Genomic DNA, 16,595 nt, shown 5'->3' on the forward strand with positions numbered 1-16,595 from the left:
TGGTTTCTAATTTTTCTACTTTACTCTATTTTTGATGGGTTTAAAGTTTTCACTCATTGGTTGACTTTTTTTTTCAAGTTTTGAACATAACTTTTTATTTATGACACCATTTATGTTGTTTTTCGTTGTATAGTGTTCATCGGATTTTCAAAAGCCTTGAATAAGTATTGGATAAAATGAATTTTCGTTGCAACAATTTTTGGACATTTCGATCTGAAACTTTGCCTTGATTCGTTCCTTCCTCTCCAAACTCGTTCCCCGGAAAATCTGTGTGGCTGTAATCGATTAGGAAGTTGAATTAACGAAGCTAATTAAAAGTTATGTTACAAGCTTGAATTTGAATTCTGTGTATCTAATTCTCTGACTCGTCATCACCGCAAGTTGTACACGAACGATTCAACAAACATTACCGCAACTTCCAGAACTACGTTAAAATCAATACACTAATTTGTGCAAATAATTCCCCGTGATTGAATAATATTTCAGAGCAAACCCAGGCCAGTCATTAATCTTTTTTGATTAATGAAATTGATAAGCGCTGCCCTTAAGTTTGAAGTAGTTTCATGGTTTTCTCTTGTAAAGATTGCACTTAACCGACGTAGCATGCTCGAAAAAACTGTAATGACTTAAACGAACTGAACAGTTTGGTTTGTTCTAGATGAATTCTAGATAGAATTCTAGATGAATCTAGATACTAAAAATTTATCAAGTTTTTTTTCGTGTTTTTCTTCAGTCTTTTTTCTGGGCCCTCGCTCACTCGAATTGTTCGTCGAACTAATTGTTCTTCTCATAAACCACACCATGGACTGTGCGAACCGCCATTCCAACCATAAAAGCCACAAAACTCTTATTCTTCTTCGTCTTGGCCGACACTTGCGGGTTAAGGCCGCAGGTTTGTGGTCTCAATTTCACCCCCAGGACCCACTTCGAAATACCATCCTTTCGTCTTCTCTACTGCTACTCTCTCAGCGGCAATCCGTGATTGTGGCCGGGCAACAATTACTATGGCACCCAGCTGAGGAAACTTGGAAAATACATAGCTTGTTGGGTCAAATGGGATTGAGTTGAACCATCAAATTTCGATGAACTTTGTGTTTTATGAAGAAACTTCGTAATTGATATTGTTCGATTGTTGAAAGACTATGTTTTTTAGGACATAATAACTTTGCAGGAAATACTTAGCAAAATTTGAAATAAACTTGGAAATTAGTTGAATAAAAACTTTAAATAAATTCGTCCTTTTTTATTATCCATTCTTTTTTTTCATCTTTTTCTTTCATATTTATATTGATTCTCAAAAGAATTAACGACCCATGAACTTCGCGCTAGATGGTGCACAAAAAGGAGAAGTTTAGATGGAACGAAAAGACGAAGAAATTTCTTGCCCTCTTTGACTTTGATGAAAATGAAATAAAGTAAGAGGAAGAAAGAAGTGAAAAGGGGTAATCAATCGCTCAGAGCCAGATCTAACCCCAGCGGACTTCGTTCTAGCTTTCAACCCTCTTGTCGCTTCCCGGCTCCCACCTCCAGATAGGAAAAGGTTATTTATCGTTATTAATATCGGATTTCATTTTATACTTCAGGCCGAGCTTTACTTCATTCTTAAGAGGCGGGGTGGGGGTATCCGGAAGAGTGTAATTGTTACAATAACTTCTACGGTTTGTAATAAAGTGTGCAGTTACTTTCTACCTCAATTAACGTGTAAAAAAAATCACTAAACTGCTTGACGACGATGTGAATACAGTTTAAGAGAGTTACAACAAAAGTGAAGACTTATCTTGGCTAAAAAATGAATGGACATAAAAAAGAAAGTAATTAACAGAGGAAACAATTAAAAAGTATCCCCCTGTTTTTAAATCAAAATGAGATTTTTTCCTCTTACTGGAAGACAGTTTCTTGTAAAGTATAAAAATAGGGGTTTCTGTTGCAAGGGGTAAAATAGCGATAATAATTCATGAAAGAAAGCTCGGAGGGTAGGTTTTTCCTTCCTCCGCTGTACTTTATACTTCGTTAAAGAAGATTGGAGGTTGTGGCTTTTATCATGTTCCCACCTCTATTTTTTTTTAATACTTTTTATCCTGGCGAGAGCTTAGCGTGTACTTTGTGGTTAGGCTGACCAAAGTCCTTTCATCGTGGTGAGGGAGAGAATCGAGCACTTTATCGAAATTTATCCCAATGAAATTATATTCGCCCTTGCGAATGATGCGTGACAAAGTCCGCGTAAATCGTGTTGAGTTTTCAACCCCTGACTCTCCTTTCAGGCTTCATGGACTAAATAAATTATTTTATGATACACCCTCGCGTTCTTCCAGCCTCAAAGTTGCATGAGATTGCAGGGAATATCGTGCGCGAATTTATTTGGCCCACTTTAAGGGGATTGCATGTATCGCAAGATAAGTGAAAGCGGAATTTGTCGGAAAATTCCTTCTGGCTCGTCAAATTTTATTTTCTTTAACAATGAATTAGGAAATAATGCATAGAAACATAGAATTGGTTGGAAGAAACTTGCACGATTGTGGAAAATAGAGAAAAATATATTTTATACCGTTTAGGATTTGATACCTAAATACTATCTCCATTTTTATGGTAAACGAAATTTTTATGGCAATTGGAAACACCTGAAAATGGAACTACCATTGAAATACCGAATCGCAGGCAAGTAGATGTCATAATCGCCCCCAAAGAGCTGATTTGCTGTGAGGGTGAATTTTGGTTGAAAAATTGAGTGGTCAATAATTCTCTAGCTCCCAACGAGCCTTAATGGTATCGAATATACCCGAAGGTTCGGAATACTGCTATATAGCTTCGGTCCAACCCTCTTCGTTTCGCTCTTCCTCTCTCCTCTCTCTCTCTCTCTCTTTCTCTCAGAATGATCAGCAAAGCAGTATCGTGGGGGAAGACTGCGGTTTCCAACGCGGTCATGGCCAGGAAAGTCCGCAGTTTCCACGATTTCGTTCTCTGGGGCCAAAATTTTAACGGGAGGGGTTTTTAGGATGGCGGATGGACGAGATGAACGAATAAATGGAGGACGAAAAGTTTCCCCGAGAATCCTTGGAAGAGACGTCGAAAAAAAGTCGATGAGAAAACTCGGACATCCAAAGTTGAGTCGCGCAGTCACATGTACGAGCTGACGAAAAAGGATTAAAAAAAAAAAAGCAATGTAAGCCAATTTAATCCGACTTGGATTGAATTTTTCTTGCTACGATTGACTTTTTATTCTCGTCGATTTCATTAGCGATTCATTCAATTTTTCAATAATTACAACTCCTTTCGTTACACCGGTGAATTGTCAATTCGACTATTCACTAATTTGATTTATTTACTTGTACTGAAAATTTCAATGCGTCGATACGATCATGAAAAAAGAACAAGTTGAACATGAATTAAACACCTCTGTAAAAAAAGGGGAACAAACATGGCTGCTGAAAGCATCCCGAAGACGTAAAAAAGAACGAAAATTCGAAGTAAGCTCGTAAAATCCGCTGAAGAAGGATTTATCACGGTCGTTGAAACAAGAGGAATCGTCTGTTGAGTTTCGAGAGGGGGGGGGGGAGAAATAAGAGGGGAAAACAAAGGCCTCGAGAGCTAATTGCATAGTGGTCCTGAATTTAGGAGAGGGTAAAGGATAAATGAAAGGGATCGAGGAGATGGAAGGGTTTGAAAAACGGTTGAATGAATCGAGCAACTTGAAAAACGTACGAGCGATGAAGAGAGGTTGGAGGGAATGAGGATGAAAATAAAAGACAGATGTACTGGAAAATTTGCATCGATCTTTCTCTTAGTTTTAGTTTTCCCGATGGTGTTCCCTCTCATTAGGCCTTTCGCGAGGCAATTTAAGGAGGTTGAAGCGTATCTTATGTTAAAACTATTTTCCAACTTTGTACATTAAAATTTTTTAAACAGAAAGCTTAAGACAGTATTAAACTTCTGGCGGGATATGCCGATGATTCACCGTCGCTAAATTGAGATATTTATTGTTGAAGTTTGCAATTTTTTGAAAGCTTCCATAAGAGCCCATGTTTAACCTTGTCATTTTCAACAATGAATATCTCGATTACCAGGCAGTGAAACCTCTCCAAATTTTTCACACATAATTAAGCGCTATTCAAGAAGATTCACGTAAATTTTCAATTCATTAATTTGGAATAATAAAATCCAATGTATTTTTCGTATGATGTCCTATTTATATCACTTCAACTTCCTTAATTCCGCCCCGACGATGAATGGGTTTGCTTCAGAATTGATAAGTAGAAAATAGCCATCAGTTTTGAAACATAAGAACGTCAAATGTGTTGCCTGAGATCATAATAGTCAAAATTTCTGTTCTATAAAAGGCAAACTATAAAATAACACTTCAGGTAGCTACTATAGCTTATTGCATGCTAGTCCAATAAGTGCTAAATTTCAAAATGCTTTTAGACCAAGTTTAACGTATCGATTGAACTATTATTAGTGGATTTGGATTACAGCATGTCTTATAAACATGTAAAAATATTAAAATCGATAGTTTTGCAAAACCATCAACTGATAAATGCAAACTTCCACGATGACACATTTATGTTAATATTTTTCAACGAATTATCTGTATTTTTTGACCGATTTTATTGCACCACGTCTCATTTTGTTGCTTAACTGATCCTCTACGAATTCACCATTCAGTTTTTTTTCAACTTAATTGTTTCACTGTTGCAGCTAATTGTTCATTGAGTGAAAAAACTTTTTAATTAATAACTTCTGAAGAAATGAATTAAAAAAAAAATCTACATGGTTAATTCGTAGAGGATCAGTCGAGGAACAAAATAAGATGTCGTGCAGTAAAATCAGTTAAAAAGTACAGACAATTTTTTGAAAAATACCTGTGAAAATGTGTCATCATAGATTTTTAATATTTTTCTACGTTAATAAAATATGCTTTAATGCATATCTACTAACAACAAGTTTAATCGGTATATAAAACTTAGTTTAAAAGCGTTTTGAAAATTTAGCACTCATTTGACTAGCATCCAGTACAGTGTTAACTTAAATGTAAAAATAACATGAAATAAAACCTAAAAAAATCGTCTTATTGTTCGAGCGCTAAACTGTATTGAAGTTCAGTATATAAATGTGTCGATAAAAAGCACAACATGCGATCGACAGCAGATGAGCGTGTCTTGATCGCAGATAACAAAATAGGAAACGACTCATACGTAGCTGCAGTATAAAAGAAACTGAAGTAATTAGGGAAACTGTTGGAGTGTTCTACACATAGAAATGTTCTTGCAAATTTCGATAACTTTTCGTAGGCAAAGAGTTCAATAAAATGCGGACTTATCGTTCGCAAGTGGTCTCATCGGATGGCAGCGAGAGATGTTTTACGTACAATGAAACCTTCGTTTAAGTAGAATTAAAAATCATGCGGAATCATAGTCCCTTAACTTTGTGGGAATAATTCTTCGTGTCATTTTTTCTAAGTCATGGTGGAAGTTTTAATACAAACAGGAAACTCCTTCTGTTCTAAAGAGATCCCTCATCGTGAATATAAAATTATCGATTCTGACGATGATTTGTTTTGAATTTTTTAGATTCTTTAAACACTCCTTCGATGTAAAAAAACGTTACATGGCATGGAGAACAGTCTCCTATGGTTAGTGTTTTTGAATGAATTATCGATCAAGTACGAAACTTCGTTCCTGGATATTATTTAAAAAAGGCTAGTTTTTCTACGATCGTTTTGATTCAGTAATTTGTAAGTTTGTAAGTGTGGATTTTAGTTTTTTGATAAGGTATTTCCGCTGGTATCAACGCTTGTTAAAATGTTGTTTAAAAGTTTTTTTGGCCTTCATAATGGTGTCCTCGCTCTCGAGTTAGTTGATAACTCGAATACGGCAACCGATAGCATCATTTTTATACTCGTTGTGGCACAGTGAGCTTTTATCGAGGGAGCATTCTCATTCTTCGAAATTTCTTGTGGAATTGTTTTCCAAGGCTGATATTTAGATTGTTTATTTATTATTTGAATCCAAGGAGACTTTTGCAAATCAATAACGAGATAAACGGTAGAAAATATCAGCAAGAATTGTCATTCGGGAAAGTTTTTTTTACTGGTAAACGAATTCCCAGAAGTCATTATTAAGGACACCGAACTAAATTTTCCATTTCGATGAACGGTGATCGAGCGTATAATTAAAATTTCAAGACATTTTTCCATTGTGAAGAAATTTCATTCTCAAGGGGTTACAATGTTGGGAGTAACTTCTCGATTTTCTTCTCAATTCTATCGTTATTCAATGGAGGAAGACTTTGTAAAGGAGTGAAAAACGCGAGAGGGTTGCATTTCTTTTCCTTGACTCAGACCTCAATGGAAAACAGCGATGGTGAGCGGGGGGTTGAAAGCTAATGCGCTCAACGTGACAGTATTTTCCTCTTCTTTTCCTTCGAATAAGGCAGCTACCCCTTTCCATGAACGCCCATCTCTTATTCAAGTACCGATCGCGATAGAGACGATAAAGCAATTGTAGCCTCCTCTCTAGGGCTTTATCATGGAAATTATTGCAAATGAAATACCATTGTAACATTTTTTTTACCCTCATATAAGAGTGTTTAAAACAAATCTGAAACGATAGCACGTGTGGGGAATAACAGTGAATAACAGAGGTTTTTTAACGTTGGTTCGTCGATTATGGGACATTGCGTCATCATCAACCACTCATGAATTAATTCATTTGATGGAAAATTATTCAACCTGATTGAAAATTGATTTAGAGATTTACACTGGTAAATGGTTTTTTTCTCGCATCAATTATATTTTGTTTCAATAAGCAATACATGCTTAAAAAAAAGTTCGCTACCTTCATTTCATCCATTCTAGGCAGATTTTTTGAGTTTAATCATGAAATCAAACTCTGATGAATTTCATGCTCACTGCACGCGATTCCTGCCAGAATATTTTCGCATTTATGGCGCTCAAGACGATTATAGAAAAAAAAAAAAAAAAAACATTGAAAACATGATGCAAAAATATTGCAGTTGGACAGTAAAAAAAATAAAAACTAGATGCAATCGATTGTGCATGAAACATAAATTCGGTCAGGCTTTATTATTATGCATTAGTTCTTACGTTTTTCTCTCTTTTTTAACATCCTCGTTTCTCTCTTTCCCGCTCTCAAACTCTATTTCTCTTCTTTCTCCACTTTGCCAAAGTATCGAAAGATCCCCATCTCTGTGGGTTATAACGTGGTACGCTCCATTAAAACCGATGAAGCGAGGCTACACGACCTCTTCGTTGTCGTCGACTCTCTCACTCTCTGTATTCTTTCTCCCTCTCTCCCAAGTGAGACTTCACGAAAGCTCTCTCACGCGAGCCCAACCACCCTCCACGAACTTGCCCATGTTCCCTGTTCAAGCGGAACCTCGTTATTGTCCATATTTCGTTGTATCTTTAAATCCTATTTATTCATGCAAGACGGAGTTTTGGTTTGGAGCGAGGCTCAAAATTAACGCTTTACCACACTCTAAGCCAAATATAGCTTGAAGTTAACGTTCTTTTTTCGTTAGTCATGAACGCTAAAATTATCAACATACCATTCTGTATATTCCATATATAACATATGTCAATTCATACAGCATTCTGAAAAATCCTTAAAAATTCGAACATTTTTTTGACCCTTCAATTTTTTCGTCGATATATAACTTCTTCTCACATTCTTTATAATTGATGCAGGAGACGAGCGGTTGATTCAGTCTGCAGCGACAAGTTTTCATCCACAAAAGTTTGTCCTCGACTTTGAGGTTCTTTCGATTAAATTATTGATCATTTTTAAGGCCAAGAAAAAGGAGGATAGAAAAAGAACTAAGCTTTGTTTCGAATGATTTTTTTGTCGTAAGTTCGCATTAACATTTACAATTTAATGTTTCATGTTGAAGGGGAAAATAAGGCTGAATGCGTTTAAAAAAACTCGATGCATATTTGATCGCCAGGAATTAAAAGTGCGATAATGTAAAAAGCATACGGTGCCCCTGATTGGCCTCCCCGCTCGTTTCACTCACAGGGATCTACGTATACGACCTTGTGTCACGCATATGGCAAGCGATATTTTTCCCCTGGCCGGCTCCTCTTGCTATTCTCTTTTCCTTCTTTTCTCTGGGCTCTGTTGCGTGCCGCTTGTTTCAACCCTCTGTCTTCTGACCGCCATTTTTTTCTCGCCTTTGTCTCGCAACCTTCTCGATATAAACGGACTCGTGTTGCAGCCTTGTCTCTCTTCCACCCTCCTCCTTTGTCTCTTTTTCCATCCCCTTCTCCATTCCTCTTCCACCTGGATCCAGAGTACCACCTTCGAGTATATAAAAGCTGTCGCTGGTCTCTTCCTTCCATAGAACCTCGTTTTTCTCCTCGCTCTTCCAGCCCACCTATATCCTTCATCGTCTCTTCGACACAAGACCGTACCCTTTTTTATTTCCCCCCTTTTTTATTTTCCTGCGAACTATTCATCCAACTGGTGGAGGAGAGATGCTACGAGTCAGAGAAAACGTTGGAGGGAGCTCGTTCACCGGGAGCGCCCACAGCCCAACCATCAGGGTCTAGTGAACGTGTACAGTCAGTCGAGACTCTCTTTTCTCTCTCTCTCTCTCACTCCCCCCCCTCTCTCTCTCCAGGTGGGCGGAGATCGATAGCACCACGGCCACCCAGCTTTACCCAACCGCCTAACCGGGAACTGCTGCCACCCAAGTTACCCGCGGTGTACGCACGTATTTTCAACCCTTAAGTTAGATTTCTTATACCGGTGGAACTCCTCTTATAAATCTATCCATTTGTCAACATTACCTTGGCTTTCTCAGTGAGGATATCCTTCCAAACGAAATATGATACAGAAGCGAGGAGTCATTAAGGGCTTCATGCTCTAATGGTAGCTGGTTCACGACCTGGCTCATGCAGTAACCCGAAATTATTGACCTCTGATGGTGATCTTGTCAGGTGTCGCCCGTGGTCAGAGTGCTCAGTTCTAGAGCCCCGATTTGGCATTACGGGGACTGTGTGCCATGGACTGTTAACCATCCACTGGCTAACCCTACGGACCTCAACGGCTCTAACCGCCCAAAGCATGGATCCACTCATGCGGAACGAACATTCATTTTGGTCTTTCTCCTTCAATCTTCTTCGGCTTTTTTCTCCGTTGGAGTTCGCAGATACAAGTGTAACTCCAGTTACGTCAGGGTGAGCTGGCTTTGGCACAAGCATCTCTTTCGACCTCCCCGCACGAGTTTGCAGTTTTCGTGTGCTCGCGGGAGAACTCCGGATCGATCCGAGACTCTCCCGCTCTCTCTCCCTTACACGTGTTCATGTTTAAGTGTGTGTCGATGTATTCACTGGGACAGGGAGGCATCAGGGCGAAGGAAACGGGGCAACGATTACGAGAATACGACTACACGGGGGTTGAAAAAAATGGGAGCAAAGAGGGTGAAAAGATCCGTATCAGAGCCATATCCAGGACAGTCGATCACTGTCGTTGCGATCAACATTCGACTCTTCTGCTCCTTTCTTCCCTCCCACTCCTTCCCGCTTTCCTTCTAGTTTGTTTAAAAAAGCACCCCTCAAACGGAAAATTGCCTTTTACCCTTGTCGTTGCGATGATAAGTCGCTTTGAATGCGACCTTGAAATCCTGGAAATTTCAGCATCTTTTCTCTTGCTATCACTTTGCTCATTCACTTTGAATGTAAACTTTGATCTTTAAAATTCATTTGTCATTTAATTTCGTGTGCTTGAGTTTTAGCTCGTTCAGTCACTGGACACGAGACGTTTGAAGGACATGTGGTTTTTGTTCATTCCAATTCGGGAACAACGAAAAGCCAATTTTCGTTCTCCAACTTCCAGAACGGAATTCGTAAACCGCATTTTAACATTAGATTGACATCCAGTTTACCAGATCTCCGCATTTATTGTACAGTCCCTGACATTCTCAATATACGTAACTGTTGTCTTTAGTTGCTAATCATTTTATCGCACGTAATACATACGGATTCCGGATTTTAATAGTTTTCAAAATATAGCAAAAATCCTGAAAACATTCCTTCGTTCCCCTTCATTTCTATTCCTTTTTCGATGAAAACTACCACACTTGGGCTTTATCGATTCGATATTTAGTCGTATTGTTTTGGAAGCTTTTACACGAGGGGATCTCTGTTGTCGGACGAGAGAGCCCTCACAGGTGAACCTCATTTCTATGGGCATTTCACCATATCCCTATCTTTTATTCTCGTATGCTTTACCCGTACCGTTACGTAAACGAAATATATATTTTGCTCCGAAAGCTACATTCCATTTTCTCGTATGTGAGCCGACAACAACACACACACATACAGAAAATTTCTATCGACAGGTCCTTCATTCACGTTTATGGATGGAGATAACAAAAGATAGATGAGAAAAGGGACAGATACACAAGGGTCATTCATCCCTTATTCAAGAGCCTGTCCATGACAGCGAAATTTAAATAATATTAACTTCGAGTTAGAAAAAATATTTTTTCCGTTATGTTTTGTTCGTGACTAAATGGTGACGACAAAATGCATAAACGATTATGTTCCCCTGCAGTGATGACGAGCAAAAAATATGAAATTAGGAATAATGGGAGAGAAATAAACAAATATTTAATACCCGTCAACTATAACTTACATTTTGCAATGTCTTCGTCGGAAGGGTCGTGAAAAAAATCTCGTGCAGGACTAGAAATATATACGGATGAGGAACTTTCAACGAGAATGGAAATATATCCGAGATTCAACTTAATGCCATTTCAACTTTCATTTTCTTGGTAACGCTCACTCATCGCTGTGAGAAACTGTGTAAATAGAAATGAGTCCTATATATCTAGAAAGAGAAACGACTTAACCAATGAATATTCATCAAAAGCGAAGCTAGCAATGTTCGACGATGATTGACATCTCTCTATTCTCTCGGTTACTACCGTGAACTATAAAATGTTAATGAAAAACGAGACAAAATGCCAGAGACGAAAAATAGGTAAGAATTCAGTTAGTCTTTTGTTTTGAGAAGCTTCAGATTTACTGACAATTCATTTTAGTGTCAAATACGCAGTACTAAAATAGCTATTTTAGTACTGCGTTATCACTAGACACATTGCATTGTAGACGACCCATATTATTTTCATCATGAGACGATGGAAAATTGGGTCCTTGTGCGTGGAAGAGTCTGCTGAAAGAAATGAGTGGAGGGGGAGGGGAGTCGTCCATCTAGTCGAAGATATAGCTACAACGAATTTAACGGTCTGAAAAGTTCGCCAAGTACTCAACCCTAACATATACATATGCTTATTTATTGAGGGGGTCGGAGTTGTCAGCAAGGTTCTCGGTCCCACATGCATTAAGGTGTAATCTACAGTTCCGAAGATACCGCACCACTATTTTGGTTCATGGCTAGTCATAAAGATAGGAAGAGCCCTCGTTACTGTTATCACTCACACACTCCATTTTCTTCCCTCTAATAAAACTCCACAATTATCTGCAGAAAGAAGATTTCGTCGCGTAAGCAGTAGTAGAGCATTAGTGAAACGAGTAATAGCCGCAATTAGAGCGAATTGATGGATAACTTTTGAATTGAGTTTTAAATTTGGCGCGATAATTTCGTACAAATTGTCGCCACCAGGTGGCCAACCTGAACTGCTCCAGGGAACGAAGTGGCTGCAGTTTGAATTCCCTATTCAGGAGAGTTGTTTTCGCCGAATCAGATATGTTCTGCGAGCCATGATTCAGCAGGACGGTTTTATAGTACGGAGCTTTAATAGTGTGCACCAAAATGGCGCCCATTATGCAAGGTGCTGGAGTAACTCGCGGTGCTGCTTCGACGTCCCAGACATGACACAATTGCTCCTCTACTCTCCTTCCCTTACATCTGACGTTTCTCACAGCGTAGAAAGTAGACGTGTGTCATCCATTGAAATTAATTCTGACACGGTTTCACCGCAAGCTCCTACGTACACAAATAGAATCGTGCACGTGTGTACGAACCACCCGCCGGGTACAATGGAGCTCCGTAACCGGAAATAGCGCGGGGGATGGTACAGTTGAAAGCAACAACAGCGTGGAGGAAAGAGACAACCATGCTTGTCAGTATTATACGGGTGTTATGTACTTTTTTCCTTTCTACATGAGTAACTTTGGATCATAAGATGAATTTTCTCACCCCTGACAGACTTCGATCAACCCTCACTCCTCTCACCGCCATTTCTTATTCCTTCTGAAACCTGATTAATCCTTTCGGCTGGAATCGTTTTGTTGAAATATGTGGAAAATGCGGAGTTCTTTTCTGACGGCATAAAGGGTTCATTCGTCTGAGAAATCAAGCAATTTTCGAGCCGAGTGTAATTTTGATGGCCCATTCCAAGTTTTTCGAAGCAAAAAAATAAATAACCAATAAGAGAAGGAGAGAAAAGGAGGAAGAAAAGGAGAGAGGAAATACGCTGAAGATCCTTGAATCGGTTTCCATCAAGAACTCGAATTCCATCGATGGTACTGTGTACAGATTTATATAGAGGGGTGGTTTGCTCTAGCAGGCTGTCGTATTCAACACAAGTGAAACGAACTATACCTTTGGATATTCGAGCGCAGTAAATCGCTGAGAAATACTGATTCCGGTGTACTGCCACGTTAAAACCACTCTGGAAACTTTGCCTCGTTCCTTTTACCCTTATTTTATATCTACTATGAGCATACATACTTTTATGTATACTCGCACATACGTATACACAAACGTATCTATTCATTTCCTGGGGCTCCGACATATTCCACAAAAACACCTAAACTCGCAGCATCTTGGGCGATTGGAAAGCTCGGAAATTAAGGAAATTTATAGAAAATGGAGATTTAGTGAAAATTACATTGGAGTAAAAAAATGTCTGCTTTTACTCTACTATACTAAAAAAAATCTGCATTTACTCTACTCAATTATTCTGTTCGAACCGCAAGTCTCTGACGATGAAATTTATTGAAATACGAATCAATTGGAATGTAATTTGAAATAAAAGAAGTTTGAAAATCATTCGATTTATATCAATGAATTTTTAATAACAATAATTTTCATTATTGTCGAAAATAGACTCCCGAGATTATTGTAGTCAATGCTGAGAGAAAAAACAGTTTATTGGAGGCATCGATGATGGCATGATGACAAGCGAAAAGTAGGCTTCTCCGTGTCCCGAAATAGGGCGTTTTTATTTTTATTGTCTTTCATCATCCTCCTACTACTTACGCGCGAAAGAAATGTTATTTTTTACGATCTCGAGTATTTTCCGTAAAGTATTTCGTCCTTGTGAATCCCCAAAGGTCATCTCCAATCCATCCAAAAAATATGTTTCTCCCTGAGAATATTTTTTCCTTCCTCTCGTCTCAGGCAGTTGAAGACACACAGACATACAGAGGAGGAAAGGTACAAATTCACGTACTGAGACACTTCGTCCGTAATATCATTACGGCCGCCGCTTCTCGGTTCGTCGTACGTCCTTAGGGCTGGCTTTCTATTTTCGTGACAACGATGCGATCCTTGCTTCTCAGTTTGCCCGAAGGAGAAAGCACAGCAGGGCCTCTCTTGTCCTTACCGATACAAAGGGTGTCCTGAAAATTTACCCGAACTTTTATTGGTCCATAATTCCTCGAATACTCGAGAGATCTTTTGAAACTTTTCTACGCCGCTCCGTTGAATTAGTGGTTGCCAACCTTGGTAAGGTTGAAGCCTACTAAAAAGACCGCGGAACGCGGGAAGCTCGTTGTGCTCTCCCATGGGTGGTGGAGGAACCGGACACTCACCACTCCCATTTTGTTTTACGAATGCATCTTATTAGCTCTTATTAAATCACGTATATCTTGGCAATGATACCTCGCAGGAAAAATTCTCTGAGGACTTTTATCTGAAGAATTGCACTGATCGCCTGCCACCTTGTGACATTGGCTGAAACTTTCGTGACGCAATATATATTTTCAGATTTTTATTTTTATACTTTCGCGCCTTATAACGAATATAACGAATATACGTTTATACGTTGCATGATAAGGAAGCGAGGTAAAGGTCACGCTGTTGAATTGGCAGACGTATCAGTTCTCTACCCTCCGCACCCTATAACCGAAACAAATTATCTCGATAGTACAAGGGCGAGCCCAGCATTTTGCTTTTTATCACTTTATCAATAATATCACTATCGTGTCTTCGCACACTTTCTTCTTTTAACTCTTCCTGTTGTGTCCGGGGATATAAATAACCAGACATAAGTTTTTCAACCTTCTTTATCTCGTTATCTATTCCGAATCCATTACAACTCTCCATTTTTCATCACGATTCTCGTGATCGGTAGTTCTGATTCTGCCTTTGTCTTCCAATCGAACACACGATCAACATTTCGAAGAATTGGAAAGAGATTGTGATTATTTGAAGATTGGATCTTCGAAAAAAATGATGGACAACGAGTTTTGAGTCTGAATGTCAATCGGACAGACTTTATTCGTCGTATTTTCCAATTCTATCTGTTTCTTCAATGCGGATAAAACACGATAATGGATCATTTTCATATCAGTGACTCTGCCATCAATGTAGAAAAGAGCTGTAATTGGTTTCCGGAGAATCCATACTACAATAAATACTATTGACAAATGAATTTATTTGTCAAGAGAAAAAAAAATTCTTACGCGTTCGTCGAAAGCATTTTGATAATTACATAATTTATTATCACATTTCGAATGCAGCTCCGCAGTAAAAAGAAATTGATTTGTGATTTCTCGATTGGTTTTTCGCACTGTGCAGGGTGAATCTCTCAAAATAGTATCGGAATTTTTTTGGTTGTTTAGACATTCTTGGTTTTTGTAACGTGCGAAAAAAATGATTCGATCCTCTTAAAGTTTTCTTATTTCTCTTCTCCCCGTAACCCTCGGGGTGATCGTGGGGACTCGACGTCAATGTCGAAAGAGGAAAAGAGGCCAAACGTCGGGCTCCGTTTTCTAGAGTCGACTCTTATCGTTGCTAAAGAATACCCTCTGGATCGTATTGTCGACAAACCCCTTCGTAGAAATCTCTTGTGGCCATGCTCCAGAGAGAGAAAGAGTGAGAGAGAAAGTGCCCTCGGGCACACCATTGGTTCACTTCGGAAAAGAATTCGAACCAGCTCTGGGACTGCAGTAGTCGAAAGCTTCTATTCTCGTACAATAGATCTTTTATTCGAGGGGTGCAAATACCCTCGTAACTTTTTATAACATTCAACGAAAAGTCACACAACAAAAATTCAAAGTGTGTCAAATATTAGAATCAATATCAATGATCAATAAGTAATGAAACAACGTTTGAACTGCTCATCCGTTCATGGCTATTGATTACTTCCTAAAATCATCTCTACAAAAATCCGAATTAATTAATACGTAATTACTGCAAAGTAGAGATCAATCATCATTAATTTTAGTTTCGTAGCGTTGAAAAGTGAAATTTTGAGAATTCGAGTCGCCCATATGAGATGAATATGTTTATTAGCGTCTGCGAAAGCTGGAGAGTATCGGAGTTCTTACTCAAATAAATGTGCTCGTGTAAAAGCGTTAAATGGAAAAATAAACGCCATCAGCCTACGCACTCGCCGACGTGTCTGTACCGTTGACCAACGAGTTGTCGATCAGTTCGTTTCAAGTTCCGGTTTTCGTCTCTACCATATTGTTTTTATTTTCACTATTGAATCTTCATTTTACGCATCATATGAATTTTTTTCACTTTTTTACATAAACCAATTTTATTTAATTCTCCGTCGTCACCAGCAATTTGAATTTAGATTTTCCAAATTACTCGTGCCCGAGGAAGCTTGCCATTGTCAGAGTTATGATTTTTTAAGTAAAAAATGGTTTTTCCTTAAACATGGCCTCGTTGATTATTTTTCGCCATTTTGAAAATTGGATACAAGTTTTTTCCCATCATATTCTTATTCGGAAAGGTTCAAACTAATATCCTGAATTTTTATGGGTCGTTCGGGACGCGATACTGGCAACACGTTTCCGTGATTTTCGTCATTATTCGGAATCCCCCAAACGATTCGAGAGAATATTCTGCAAATGGACTCTGGTCCGGTTAAAATCTGGAAGATGATGATTTTCGAAGTGTGAGTAGTTGTGAACATTGAGTGTCAATTTTTGCACCAATAAAAATTGGAATCCATTACAGTACGTCAAGGTGGAATACCAGTGTTATTGATAAAAACTTGTAACTTTGAAACAACTTTCTGTATCCCCGTTGTAAAGTTTCAAACTTCGATGTAATCATAAAAAATAATTTTTTTTTTTTTGGATTTGGTTGAATTGAATTGATGAAATGGAAAATTGGATGATTTTAATATGTCTACGGATGTGTTTATCGTTGTGTTCAGCTGTTTTTTGAATTATTATTTTTCGGGAAATGGCGAAGGTCTTGTTCTTCGATTTTTGTTCATACCAAGCGTTTCCCATGAAGAAAATCGTGGTAATAATTTCAAAAATTTGTATCGTGAACCTTCAGTCCTGACGGTAAGGAGTGTTGGAATAAAAAACTGAACAAATCGGTTCATTAGACTTTGAGCATTTTATCGGGGAAGGTTAAAAACGA

General features: G+C 38.5%; 2 protein-coding genes across 3 annotated transcripts in view; both read left to right on the forward strand.

Moving 5' to 3' along the window:
* Nucleotides 1-16,595, forward strand: part of LOC122418324 (neuronal calcium sensor 2) — a 98,676-nt gene that overhangs the window by 21,817 nt on the left and 60,264 nt on the right. The gene's annotated exons all lie outside the window — the stretch shown is intronic.
* Nucleotides 1-16,595, forward strand: part of Nca (neurocalcin homolog) — a 114,829-nt gene that overhangs the window by 21,387 nt on the left and 76,847 nt on the right. The gene's annotated exons all lie outside the window — the stretch shown is intronic.

This window comes from Venturia canescens, chromosome 11 (assembly GCF_019457755.1).
Source record: "Venturia canescens isolate UGA chromosome 11, ASM1945775v1, whole genome shotgun sequence".
Classification (NCBI taxonomy): domain Eukaryota; kingdom Metazoa; phylum Arthropoda; class Insecta; order Hymenoptera; family Ichneumonidae; genus Venturia; species Venturia canescens.